Here is a 15,000-nt window from a genome sequence, read left to right as displayed (position 1 = left end):
ACATTATAACGATTAACTCAACCGGCAATGGCGTCGAAAGTCATTTATAAAATTCTCAACCTCGGATAATGCATTTCGCGTGCTCTGATTGGTTCACTCAATCTCGGTTATCAGCTCATATACCTTGGTTTGACCTTATATGGTAAATGATTGCGTTAAGCGTTGCTAAACTAAAAATGTTTTCGCCGGAATGCGAAATTACCCTTTGAATAAAGCCAAAAAGGAGAAAAAAAGACTTTTTTGTGGAAAGTTTGGATCAATTCCGACGTTTAGAAGTACGCGAAAAGACAAGAAATGTTTTTGTGATGAGCCTGCGTCTGTCTGACAACAAGGTATTACACAACATCGCATCAGTTCTCATCAAGTTTTTTCGATTTCGCTCGGATTTGCTCGCTTTTTCCGTTCGTATTGCGTACTTCCAAATTTTTGGAGTTTAAGGAATTTAATAAAACAATTATTCCATTCGCGCTTGTTGGATATGAGACTGGTTATAGCCAACTCGGCGCTACGCGCCTCGTTGGCTATTTACCATCTCATATCCAACGCGCGCTCATGGAATAATTGTTAAGTAGCGCGAATGGCGTTTTAGTGGATCTTTGAACAAAATATACCCTTATGAAGCTCAATAATGGCAAATCAATTGGATACTGAACAAGACAGGCGACAACATCGACAACAATCTGTCGCCCGTCGAGCCGTCTTTTACCAAGTGTGCTGTTATGTAGAACACAGAAGATTCGCAGGGCAGCGATAATAGTGAATTCAAAGACTAGACCAGGTGGATTGAATGGAATTTCAAGCGTTAAAAGCGCTGAAAAGGTAAGATTATTGTCGAAGCGATGCCGCAATTGCGTGTATTCACCACATGTTCCTTTGATCTCACATTATTGTGTTTTCCGTCAAAATATTCGCTTGTTTTCGCTTTCGCTCAAACATATTTACCTTTATTACATGTCCAGTGAATAGTTTTATCCTCTGGCATGAATTTTCCGTCGAAAAATCGGTTATTTAGGCGGTCAGTGTAAAACGCAGACTGCACACTGCAGACTGCAGACCGGGGGTAAAATGCAGACTGAGGGTAAAATAAATATTAATACTAAAAAAACGAGTCATAAGGATAAAATAAAGATTGTTTGAATTACAATCCTGTTTTACATCTGTCAACAACTCGCATTATCATGAATGCAGTTCGCTGCACCTTTTGGGGATGCGATTGTACGCGTTGAAATCATCTGTGCTTTGTTTTTGCGCTTCCAGATGCATTGCAATGTTCCAAATTATTTGTCACACCGGTACATCGAGGGAAATCGATCGAAAAACCAACAATTATTACTTCGAATACCTGAATAATCTCGGTTGTCTTTTTTCGGTGCAACGAAATGCACAAAGAATTTCATGTATTCCGAGCAATTAGGACGCGGGGATTTCATTGGTTAAGCTATGCGTGATAACCCCTAGGGAGAGGTTATAATTGAAAATTACATCTTCCAGATGCAAAACAAACGAACTTGTGAACTAAAGGATAAACATAACGTACACGAAAGCGAATGAAAGGATCCTAATAAGAAATTTTTACACCTCAGTCATACTAGCTTAAGCCGACTGAATGGAAACGTTAAATGGTTGCAAAATCCACGTTATCTCTGTCTTTGTTAATTGGTATTGTAGCGTGTCAAAATACATTGAGTTATTGGGTAATTACTCGATTACTTTGTTCAGTGCAGCAAAATGGACAGTTGAATTACGGGGTGGTGACTTCTTTGCCTAAAAGCAACTCACTTAACGAAACTATCCTTTTCCCAACAACAACAAGGATTCAAACAGCTTCAATTCTTACAGAGTTCGATGAAAATCCGGATTTAAAACATGCGGTGGGGCAACCAAAGCGATGGGAGCTGTGTTGGGGTTTCAGTGTGAAAGTACAAACGGCTACTAACACTCTTATAACTCTTTTTTCATTATTATTTTATTAACCTGCAGTCTGCATTTTACCCTCTGTCTGCATTTTATCCCTGGTCTGCAGTCTGCAGTCTGCGTTTTACACTGACCGGTTATCTGGGTGGTTTTTGGCAACAGAGGTTAATTATTCGTAATGCGATCGCTTCCGTTGCCGTTAGCAATGGGTCGCAAATTTGACACTTTTATCGCATTATCACATTACGCATTGAATCCACGTTATCTATTATTCCTAAAAATCTAAAAATATTCGTGCCTCATCAGTTTTCGGTCGAATTTATGTCCAAGAAAGCAGATAAATTGCAGAAAATTTTAGTTTTGCATCCAAAAATTCGTAATCAAGGCTAAAATGACCAAATTTTGCCTAGAAAACATTTTTTACTGTTACTTTTCTTAAATTTTTTCGTTCAACTTTCGCTTTTATAAAATGTTTCAGTTGTCTGTAATTAAGTTATATGCTGTTGGAAAACTTATTTTCTTAGCTTTAAAAAGATGTATTTTTTCCCCCTAACTTTAAATATTTTTTTAGAAAAAAAAAACATTTTTTGGCGATGGCTGCTTTACCGAGGTTTTATAGCTGTTGGGAAATAAGGAATAAGAGTTAGGCCGGTAGCCAGGTTCAGTTTAACCTCAGAAAAGGATCTGTTTCGTCGTACGAACGTGTGAGGACCTGTGAGCCAAAGGGCCCCTGCTGGTATGACTTCTGGGTGACCCCTTAATAACTTCTTACTAACCGAGCGCGAGGGCCGTACTGCCAGGGAAATATTGGCCCGAGGTCGTGTACAAAAACGACCCAGGGCCAATATTCCCCAGTATGGCTCGAGCTAGCTCGGTTAGTAAGTAGTTTATTATATGGTTTTTTAATTACCTTTTGCTTTGTTTTTGCAAGCCCGTAATCGGCCCGTGGGCCAGTCACAATTAGCCAATCAGAGCGCACGTTATATCGGCTACAAACCCCAACTTGAAAAAAATTGCCTGGAACGCTGCACGTACCAAAGGCAGCCCAGTGTACCCTCACGGAGGGTCTAGTATTTATTATATATATTGCCTGTAAAATCCGTTCTCAGGCTGAATCCGTTTTTATCTACGTTAAATTTGTGATCCACATTTTACCTAGGTACACATTCAGACTAATTGAAGAAATTTTAGTTTTGGTTGTTAAACATGGATATTAATTGACTTATTAGACATAAGTAAATAACGAAAAGAACGGTGTTGCCGGTTTAGTACGTTCATCGTTGTAGTGTTGTAGTGAAGACACAGGACTATAGATGTGGTACCGGTAAGTGCATAGTACAGTTCTTTCTTCCCCTACTATGTTGTGGTGCTCAGACTGAAAGGATAAGTGTATGAACACAGATACCGATAATATGATACGAGATGAGATGTTTTTAATACTTTTTGGGAGGTTGATAGCTGCTTTACTGTCTAGGTAGAGTGCATATTCAACCTGTAGGTTAAATGAATGCAGAGGATCACCAATTTAACCTAGGTCAAAATGGAGTCAACCTGAGAACGGATTTGACTCGCCTCGTGGAATTTTGAGAACTTTCAAAGCATCGATCACTAGCTCGTGCCCATAAATCACAAAATGCACTTGCATTCATACGATTTCCTATACTTATTCACTCCTTAACAAGTCAAGAACGGGTAATCCAAAACAAAAGAAAATGGACGGCTTGAACACGCGTTTCGCTAACATTTCTGAATCGGAAATATTGAGAGTACAAGATGATGCTGCACCAGTGAATACAAAGAGGGCAACAAATTTGGCCTGGACGTTTTCAAAGGTAAAAAAAGACACTTTTTTTCAAACCGGTGTTTGACTTGGTTTTTCCAGATAATTATTGCTAAAAAAACAATCTTCACGCCAACAATTTGTTTCATTCGGAGTAATTCTATTTTGTACCCTGGTTTTCCCAGCAAAACAAATTTGTTGCTGAAAATTTGTAGGTATATTATGCTAAAAGACAGAAGACATAGTTTGCTTTCCGGTGTTTATTCTAGATCTGATTCGTGGAAATCATGGAAATGGGAACAGGAGAACCTGAAAATTCTGCTTAGTGGTCAATATACTTCAAAGTAACTGGAATTGAATTTGCATCATTTGGTCTGAGGTTCTGTCTACAAGGAGAGAGGCTAACCCTACTGCTAGGGTTGCCCTAGAAGAAGGATCAAAGATACCTCGGGCTTACAAGCAAAATTAGACAGGTAGGGTTACCCTATTACCCGGGACAGCTCTAATTGACATTGGTAACCGCACCCGGCTAGAAATCAGCAAAAAATTGTCCGAGTTATCCCTAGCAGAGCGTTTAGAAGTCAGGTAGGGTTACCCTGGCGCTAGAGTAACCCTAGCGCTCAGATAGGGTTACCCTGGCACCATGGTAACCCTATCTGCCTGTAAACACATTGCTCAAAAAAAGAAGTTTAAGTGCTAGGGTAACCCTGGCAATAGGGTAAAGCTCCCTCCTAGTAAACAGGGCCTAAAACCTCGGTGAGAAGAGACGTTTAGGTCAAGTTTCTTTTTTTTAACATCGTGTTAGAGATTTACCTAAAAACTTAAGAATAATGGGCGATTTTAAAAGATTGCAATAAACTTCTTTCAAAACCACAAATATGAAAAAATGTCGCGTGTGACTGATAACCGCTGTAAAAAGACAGGGAAATCGTACCATGATAGCCCGAAATCTTTGCGGGGTGGGCAATAATATTCAATGTAAGTGGAATTGAATTTGCATCAATTTATTTTTCTTTGGTCTAAAACCTAGGCCAGAAATTCCAACTATTAGACACCCATCTTGGTTAAGTTCTTTTGGACATCATGTAAGAGATGTCTAACTGAAAATCTAAGAATAACGGGTCATTTTAAAAGAATGCATTAAAATTCTTTGAAAATGAAATTGTGGTTTCTTTGTTTGTCGAACTGAAAGACCATGCTTGATTTCTACCAGTACCTCGTGAAATGGGAATTTTATTAAACGACTTCCACTCCTACGAAAGAAGTTTGTACCGGCTAAAAATATTTCAATCAAATTTGCTTGAAAACTTCCAAAATTTAAGTGTGATTCGATTTTTAAAATAGCTCGTTTTCAATTTTTCCATTCGCCACCTTTTTGAATAACTGTAACAAAATTATAGTTTTGACACCAAGAGCAATGTGGCAGTCGTAACACGTCACAATTATTAATATTCAGTATGGCGGCGGGCGAAAGAGGAATTGACCAATTTCGATATGTTAAAATTCTAGCTTGGTTACGAAGGTAAGGGGAATAAAACAAAAGAGACTGTATTATGATGATGATGATGATGATTATTATTATCTGCTTACTAAGCTTACCGGTGGAGGGTTATCCCGATACGATCGTATGGCTTGGGAATTTCAATTCTCCAACATTTTGTCTCTTTTATACCGTATGTACCGGCCATTGGGTACTCAAGTTCACCACTGGTCTGTCCTGTTATGTTAGCGATTCCATTGGGACAAACTGTAAAGACGTAAACAAATAATTGTGCTCAATCCACTGCGTTAGGCATATCTCTTGACGCCAAGTGCAAATTCTCCCACCTGGACGATTCGCTCCGGACTTGTCGTCCCTATCGTCAGATGATTAGGTCAACTGAGTTTTAAGGTATAAAGCGAAGTTTACAGTTTGCCGATTTAAATCTAAACTCTGATTTTTATTGTAGTTTAACTACCACGATTTAAGATTCAGAACATTGTCTATTGACTTGAGGGGGAGAATAGTCACGACATATTGTCCTGGAGGGCGAAGTGTCCTGACACTTGCCGGGCAAGACCTTTAACCACACATCTTTCCTTTGAAACTAGAGATTCCCTTCCTTTCCGGACATTAACACCAAGTAAGTGCGTTCTCTTGCATTCCCATCAAGCTTTGCTTGAGGAAGATCACAAAGACACTTGACCAGCGAGATATTGTTCGTTAGCTATAGTGTCACGACGAAAAAAAAAACTAATTTAAGAAACCTTCATCATTTCAAAGGACCAAAGAGACCTAGGTATCTCAAAGTTTTTATCAAAGCAGCTCCAAATCACAAGGTTTAAGAACCTTAAAGTTGCATGACTTTCCTGCTTAGCTGGACATAAGTGCTTGCATGGTTTGTATCGAAATAATTATTGGCAGCACATAAATTATGATTTTTTTTGTAGATTTTTATGCAATTTTCTCTTTTATAAAAGTTTCTCTTGCATGTTTATAATCTATGCTTTCCATGTATGTGTGTGTGTGTGTCATAGTATGTATCTTAATTTATTACAAAAATATCACGTTTCTGATTGGTCAATGACGAATGCATAAGTAGGTTATAGAAACTCACCGATGGAGCAATGTTGTTAATTTTCAAAAGCGAACAAGCGCACAGCGGGAGTTCGATTTCAAATCACAAGAATGATTTCAGACCAAGATAGCACGACACGACGTTCAATTACAACGTTATTTTATCCATTTAAAAATCGCACAATTTAATCGTTCAAATACAATTTTAGCAAAAGACGTCCATCACCCAGGAGTAAGGCCCTGTTTATACGTCGCATTTAATGACACGTATTTAATTGATGATTTTTTTCGTCTGGGAGACGAAATTGAAAGTCAGTTCATTTTAGACGTCGAATATAATTTTCGATGTCGTTTTGTGCCTGCATTGACTTTTATCAGCGGAGAACTTCCAAAAAACCTTGGTGGCGTTCAGAGAGGCAGTAACGCTAAAGATTGCTCTGGCGAGGCGAAGGCGTAGGAATTTGTCTTTTCAGATGGCAACACTTGTAGCAGTAAGACGAAAATTCAGGCTTCGACTGCTAGCTTTATTATGTTTATTACTGCAGCAAGTGGGAAAGAAGAGGAACGTTTACGTAGTATCCGAAGGTGTGAGAGAAATGCTGGGTGGTGGGAAATGGTGTGCTCAACTTATGACAATTCAAGATTCAAGAAAACCTTTCGTGTGACGCGCCAAACGTTTTGCTATATACTAGAGAATATCAGGCAGGATATCACAAAGGATCAGCTGACTGAAATGCCAATTTCTCCGGAGTGCAGATTAGCAATATGTCTTTATCGCCTTGGGAGTGGTGATTACCTGTACACAATAGCAGAATTGTTTGGCGTTGGGCTAGCAACTATCCGTGTCATTGTTGGGGAAGTCTGCGAGGCAATCGTTAATATGGGAAGGGCAAAAAAATTATGGTATTTTTGAAAGTTGAATTTTCAATTTAGGGTGAAATAATGTACAAACACTTTAAGCATATTACCCTTAAGCATATTATTAACAACCTGTATGAGGAATTGTTCCATGGGACTTCTGAGTAAGGGTGATTATACTTTGATGAATAAATAGTGTGTGGCTTCACAAACAAAAAAATTCTGAAAGCAATGACAGTAAAATCATGACAGTTGGTATGGTGTGTCTGTTGTAGATTAAACCTGTTCTTATATGTAAACCCGTTTTTAACCTAGGTTGAGTCAGAATTTCCTTTGTCTCCTAACTCTAATTACTCATGATCATGAATAATTTGGGATGAGAAACAAAGGAAACTCCAGTTTAACCTGAGAACAGATTTTACCTACGACATGTCTACCATTTGACAAGGACTTAGGAAACAAACATGGGTACACTGTATGTTAGCCAAACTTTATTGTAGCTTTATAACTATTTTGAGTTCTTTAAAATGTCAACTTTGCAACAGAAACATATGAACAAAGACTTCCAATGTTGTTTAGGGAGTATTTACTCTCCAAAACCACTGTTTTCATGAGAAGCTTATTATCAAAATAAGCCTAAACCAAGTAGAAAATGCAACAAAAAAATGGATCTTGCAGTTTTTGTTCAACAGATTCTCAAACATGCAAATGTCAGAAAACCAGAGTCAATAAAAGTATTGAGTGAAACCATCAGCAGTCTCAGGGGGGTACATAATCCCTGTCTGAGTTTGGTTTCCAGGCACACCATTGTTGGAAAACATAGGTGTGCTGCTATATGCACCATGATGTTGATACTGTTGGAAGGGTTGCTGACCTGAACCCAACAGTATGTCCAAATACCTTTTCTCTTGTTCTCTTGCTAGTTTCATCTCCTCATGAATGCTTTCCAAGAGCTGTTTTGTTGGGTCATTTTCAATTACAGATCTTATTAAATCTACAGTTGATGCAATTTGGTCTGATTTATGTTTTCTACCCTTTCTCTTAACTGGTACAAACATGCTCTTCTCAGGGGGCTCCTTTGTACTATCTTCGACGGGACTGCAATCACTGCTCCCATGCTCGATAATTTCTTTGGCACTACTCTCATTGGCTGAAGGTTCACGAGCTTGCTCAGGCTGACATGAATCACGTGATTTTACTAGACTGATAAGCCTCAGTGTTGTATGCTTTCTTGGTGTTCGTGAAAACCAGCTTCCTAAGAATGTTCTCGCCATTGACGATTATGTTTACCATGTCAGTCACCTGGATCTCCAACCACGTTGCTTTTCTACCACGCTTCTTCCCTTTTACCGCGGTTTCCTCGGGGCTCTCGCTATGACCATCTACATTCTGCTTTCTGCGTTTTTTGTTGGGGACTTGTGGCTCCTTTTCCTCGCTGTCACTGCTTAAATCTGAACCTTGATCATTCAGTTTTGATCGCGAAGATGTTTCATCTACCAAATTTGCCGAGATAGATGCTTCTGGGCTACGAGGAGTGGATGTTCGTATATAAATTCTTGCACAAAGAAGACAGTACCCAACTCGCTTTCCCGGCTCCCATCCCTCCGCCTCTTCATCCAGTTCAGCCACAGAGCATTCCAAACGAACACATACAGGTCTGTCACATGAAATACAACTGTATTTCGTTTTAGCCTCGCATGACCAACAAGTCTGACTCAACGTTTTTCGGAAAAGGGCTCCAGCAGTCGCCATGTTTTCTATTTTCGCGGGAACTCTTCTCCCCTCACGAATGCCATGCACGTGAAAACTGTGAGCGTGGGCTCAAAATTAGCTGGTGGAATAATTTATGTCGTCGAAAAATAATGTATGCATTTACTTGGACGCGACTGAAAAGCGACGTATACAACCGACACGCATTTCAGACGTTGTATCCGTCTGGGGCACACGGATAAAACGTCTGGACGAATATAATTTAACAGGAGCAATTCAGTTCGTTTTATACGTCGCTTTACTGTCGAAGAAAATTGCTGGAATTAAATTCGTCTCTAATGCGACGTATGAACAGGGCCTAAGATTTACCAAAATTGGCCTAGTCCCCATCAGCGTCAGAAAAGTTAAAAAAATTGAAAAATAAATAAATGAATAAATAAATAAATAAATAAATAAATAAATGAATAAAAGCGTCTACTTTTAAACAAAGTTTTGCGAGAAAATAAACCTTATTCCAAAATGGCCGCCATTTTAGTATTCTTTTGTTTGATTGCAAATTGACCCTTTTGGCCTCGCTTTCAAGCCCAAAATTCAAAAGAATATTTTACCTTGAACGAGGCCAGATGGGCCAATTTGCAATCAAACAAAAGAATACTAAAATGGCGGCCATTTTGGGAAAAAGTGTATAGACAAAAGACCAAATCGTCTAACTGAATGTTGTACTCAATTCAACCTTTGGGAATAAAACATTTTCTTTCAAGTATTTCAATATCATTTAAATGTGAATGCTACGTTATAATGCAAATACAGTACAAAAAGAATCTTAACACCAGGAGGTTTGAATTTCTGACGCTGTTGGGGACAAACCTGACACTAGATTCTTACTTTTGTCTAATGGACTCTTGATTTTAGTCAGTCCCAATCTTTAAAAGTAATGGGCCTTTTGCAGGATAGTAATCACATGGTACAAAAGCCGCCATACTGGAACGCAAATTGCCCACTGGGACATCTAAAACAAAGCAACTAATCTAAATTTTCTTTGTTTTAGATGTCCCAGTGCGCAATTTGAGTTACAGTATGGCGGTTTTTGTACCATGTGATCACTATCCTGCAAAAGAAATCGACGTTAAAAGTTGGAAACTCCCCTAAATGTCGTCTTAAGCCTGAAGGAGCTCATTATCCGCCGCTATCTGATTCCTGATTCCTTTTTTGATTTGGATACCGAGCTAAATAGAAGTAGGAGAAGCAGCCAGTATGACGATCTTGAAGACAATGATAGCGACTCTTTGGATTGGTACGAATCGAACATAAGTGGCTACTATAAGTTCAATATCAAGATCGGTTACTTAAACATTAACAGCGTGATTAACAAAATCGATGAGGTCAAAGAGTTGCTAAATAGAAAGATGTTTGATATTCTGTTTCTAGCCGAAACAAAGATTGACAGTACTGTCTCTTTGCACTTGGTTTCACACCCAGGATTTCGCACCATTTGGAAAGATCGTAAGAAGGGGGCTCGAGGTCTGCTTGCCTACATCAGGAATGACCTCTCGGCATATTGACGCTTAAAACTTGAAAGTAGCGATATTGAATCCGTTTGTTTGGATGTCAAGGGCTCCAATAACAGTCGTTTTCTAGTGCGTGGTTGTTACAGAAGTCCAACTAAGTGCAAGGAATCTGACTTTCTCGCTTCCCTATCAACAGCTGTCGAAAATATGTATGACACCAGAAGAAGGGAACTGCTTTTACTTGGAGACTTCAATATGGACATGTATGAGAATAGAGAAGAAAGCCGTTTTCCTGATACAAGGCTGGTTGACTTTTGTAATCGATTCTGTCTCTCAAACCGAATCGATAATCCGACAAGATTAACTAAAACATCTAAAAGTCTCATCGATGTTTTGTTAACTAGTCATGCGGAACGTTATGCTACAAGTGGCTCTTTACACCGTGGACTGAGCGATCTTTACAGTGCGAAAAAATATGAATTCAAGGCCAAAGCCGCGCTTGATCGAGTTTAGGAGTATGAAGAATTTTAAATTGCCTGACTTTTTGGCTGACTTAAAAAGGGTCCCATGGTCTTCGGCCTACACATTCGACAATGCCGATGATGTATGGGCTCATTGGCGAGCACTTTTCAAAGATGTTCTTGACCAGCACGTGCCCCTAAAGAAAAAGTGGATTCGAGGCGACCAGTTACCATGGATATCACCTGATCTGCTGCGTGAAATTTCGCACCGAAATAAATTATTCAAGTGCCACAAGCGACATCCTACATCTACTTCTTGAGATGACTATAAGCGGCAAGGTAACAAAGTTACGTCGCTAAAGCGCAATGCTGTGAAAAGGTTCTGCTGTGACACCTCCTTGAGTGCTAAACATCCGGGCAAATTTTGGAGGAAAATGAAGCCCCTTTTGCCAACTAGTTCATGTAAAAACATACAAGGCGTAATCCTCGTTGAGGACAGTGGCGTTGTTTCCGACCCTGGGCGTGTGGCCGAAGTCTTTAATGATTACTTTGCCAATGTTATCCAGCTAGGGCATCATAGATCTGACACTGACTACACTGACCATCCGAGTATAAGGGCAATAAGCAATGTTCGTTTCTCAAGCGAGTTTAATTACTCCCCAGTCAGTACCTCATATATCTGTAACATTTTAGATAACCTTAATCCGAGAAAGGCAGTTGGGGTAGACGGCATTTCACCACGAATCTTGCGTTTGGGATCCCCAGTACTTGCCGAAAAGGTGACAAATTTGATCAACTTCTGTATCCTGAATCGTTCATTGCCGTCTGAATGGAAGCAAGCGCGCCTTACTCCTGTCTTTAAACGGGGTGTTGACACAGACAAAGCAAACTACCGCCCTGTCTCAATATTAACTTCGCTATCTAAAGTGTTTGAGAAAGTCATTTACGACCAAACTTGGAATGCATTTCATAACGTTTTGTCTTCAAACTTATCTGGATTTATGAAAACTCACTCTTGCTGCACTGCATTGCTAAAAATGACGGAAGATTGGAGGAGCAGTATTGATAACAAGGAAGCTGTAGCGGCGGTCGCTGTGGACTTGAGCAAAGCGTTTGACGTCATAGACCATAGCCTTCTGCTCGCGAAGTTGAAGGCCTATGGCTTTTCTACACGTGCATTGGAACTGATGTCCACTTACCTGCTAGGTCGTCAACAATGTGTCAGATTAGATGGCGTATGCTCTGACTTCAAAACAGTTAAATCTGGCGTTCCTCAAGGTTCACTATTGGGTCCGTTGTTGTTCAACATATTCATTAATGATTTGAATTTTTGTGTTCCTAATGTCTCATTGCGGCTGTACGCTGACGACACGACTGCGTACCTGTCAGATGTATCTCCCACCATTCTAGAATTTTCCTTCAACAAGGATCTCCAGGTTATTTCGTCGTGGTTTGTGTCCAACTATTTAACAGTGAATTGTGCTAAGACTCAAGCATTATCTGTCGGACCCTGTGCCTATCATTATTCTTTATTTCTTAATAATGCTCAAATAGAATTTCTCCGATCTATTAAGATTCTTGGAGTAACTTTAGACAAGGACCTATCCTATAAAGAACACATATCAGATCAACTAAAGAAAGCCTATGCCAAGGCTTCTGCTCTGAGAAGAATAAGGCGTTTTCTTCCTCATGATGCAATGATAAAACTTTATAAAGCATTTATTTTACCTCATCTCGAATACTGTGGTCCTTTGTTTGTAGGCATAGGTACGGGTCAACGCAACCGTCTCGAAGATGGCAACTGTTATATTTTGAGAACATTAATCGGGCACAACAAGTTAATGTCATACGACAAACTGCTCACTGCGGCTAGCATGACATCTTTATATTGTAGGCGCTTACATCAGGCGTTAATATTTCTTTTTAAATGTCTAAATGGTATGGGTCCCACATATATTGCTAGCATTTTTAAATACAGGCATACACCGTATAGGCTAAGAGGCGAGGGCTTGAATTTGGAATTACCTAAATTTAATTGTAAATTTAAGAAGAATTCTGTCACTTATTCATTAACTAAGTTATGGAACAGTTTGCCTTCTCATGTGCGTCTTTCAAGTGATGTTAGTGACTTCAGAAGTAAATTGCAGAATTTCAGTTTTTTAGAACGTGTCTTATAGTGTACAATTGTAGCTTTTAACTGCTTTTAGATCGAGTTTTAGCGTTTTCCAAGTCACGTTTTTAGTATGTGGCTTTTTGTTGTTTTTAATATTGAATTATATTATATGGCTGTAGTTATTATAGATTTTATTTATACACGTTCGTATTTTGAACGAGTTTTATAGCTCTTTGACGTAACATGTTAAAATAAATGATTGATTGATTGATTATCAGAATCTATCAGTAATTAAATTCATCATTTTAAAGTGCCACTACGATGAAAATTTTGCATGTCCTTTTTTCTTTAGATTTTGAAAATAGGCGTACTATAAAAAAGGTATCATGCCAATTTTTATCTCGAAATTCCCACGGGAAGTATGATTACTGTAACGTTTTTCGGTTTTCGCTGTCCGCCATTACTCGAACGGCAAATGACCGTGAGCGAGGAAAAGGGTTGGGTCTAGCTGGATCGCTTGGGGTCTGACGTCATACGCGCAACGCTCAAAATAAACGCGGCTAATTTCCTATGCCATCTATGAGATGTGAGAGATCGCCGAGTTGCTTTTTGCTGATATTATATACATTACTCCTTGATCGACTTGTTCGCTTTGTCAAACGCCACGAAGCGATGCGCGTATGACGTCACGAGCCAAGTCTTGCGTGGAGACCGCTTACAAAATTATCGCAGTCTTCCCCAATGCCATGCGAGTAATGGCGGACAGATTTTTAGCGGTTTTTGGCTGCCTATTTCCCGACTTATCTCGCTTCTATCGTTCCAAATTTAAATGCATTGTATTACTTTGAACATATTGACTTAATTAACGTTGAAAAAATCCGAAAAGAAAACCAAAAATTTTCGTCGTAGAGGCACTTTAAAAAGGACAAGTTTTGGGAACAAAAGTTGCAAAGTTGTCTCAGCCTCGTTCCCAGAGTCTCTCTTTTTGCCTCCTTTGTAGGAGAAGAGAGATCCTGGGAACAAAGCTGTCTTTGTTTTTCATTTTCTCATTGGCTCGGTGGCAGTTCGATTCATGAATAACTTGCACTGCTAAGAGTGAATGATATTGCTCGGATCACCAGCGATTTCTAGATGGATGTAACAAAGAACATAATGAACAAAACGTCGTATTAACTTTCTCGTGCATTTTGTGATTTATGCGATGTTTTGAAAGTTCTAAGATTTAACCCTAGCCCAATTTGAAAACTTTCTTTCACGAACCGTTCGGAATTGATGAGGAACGAGAGATTTTTTCAAAGTTTTTAATTTTATCCAGCCTTTTTATCGACAAGCCACTCATGCAAGTCTTTTAAAACGAGTTTCTGCAGACAAAACAAAATTCACTTTCTCTAGAAATGTTCTCGATTGATTCTCGAGGAAAGAATTTTCTTTAAACTGCGTTCAGTTGTCACGGAGTCAACCAAAGACAATTTCACAAGTACTTTATTTGACTGTCAAAGTACTCTAACTTACGTAAACGCACTTTCTCGGTCTCAAAAACCACCGATATCTGTTTACAACAGGGTCCATTTTTAACAATGGAAGAAAATTCTTGAAGGTTGTGATGAAATACATATGAAACTCGTTAGAACATTCTAGAGATAAGAGAAGTTTCTCGTATGACTTAATATTAACACTGCCCCTTAATTCTGGAAACTTCCTCACAGCGAAGTTAAGAAAAACCCTCATCTTAATGAAAGCTACTCGCAGCACATTCCTTCCAACATGGAACGACTAGTTTATAATGCTTTTTTTTTTTGTTATTGTCATAGAATTTTCATGTGGTCCTTCTAAAAAAAAAGGAGCAACAGGATTGCCTTTTGCCGAACTTTGTTGTACTCGCACGGTTGCTATGGCAGTACGTTAAAAACAACGTTTTAATTGAACTTCTATTGTCCAATCAAAAGTAACATTCTTGAGTGCATTATGAATAAGCAAACTGGATGCTTCGTCGATCTTAAGCCAGTAGCAAACAGACGCGACAGCTCCCAACAATGTTGGACGTGCAGTGTATTATTGGAAGGTGTACGACCCATAAGAGTTTGCTGACTTACAAAATT

General features: G+C 39.1%; 1 protein-coding gene across 1 annotated transcript in view; it reads right to left on the bottom strand.

Annotated features, from left to right (window-relative positions):
• Positions 1–15,000, bottom strand: part of LOC138036199 (dorsal-ventral patterning tolloid-like protein 1) — a 61,369-nt gene that overhangs the window by 27,658 nt on the left and 18,711 nt on the right. The window lies entirely within an intron of this gene.

The sequence above is a fragment of the Montipora capricornis genome, unplaced genomic scaffold (genome assembly GCF_036669925.1).
Source record: "Montipora capricornis isolate CH-2021 unplaced genomic scaffold, ASM3666992v2 scaffold_467, whole genome shotgun sequence".
NCBI lineage: Eukaryota > Metazoa > Cnidaria > Anthozoa > Scleractinia > Acroporidae > Montipora > Montipora capricornis.
The sequence above is the reverse complement of the archived record's forward strand: the minus strand, read 5'-3'. Positions and strand labels throughout refer to the sequence as shown.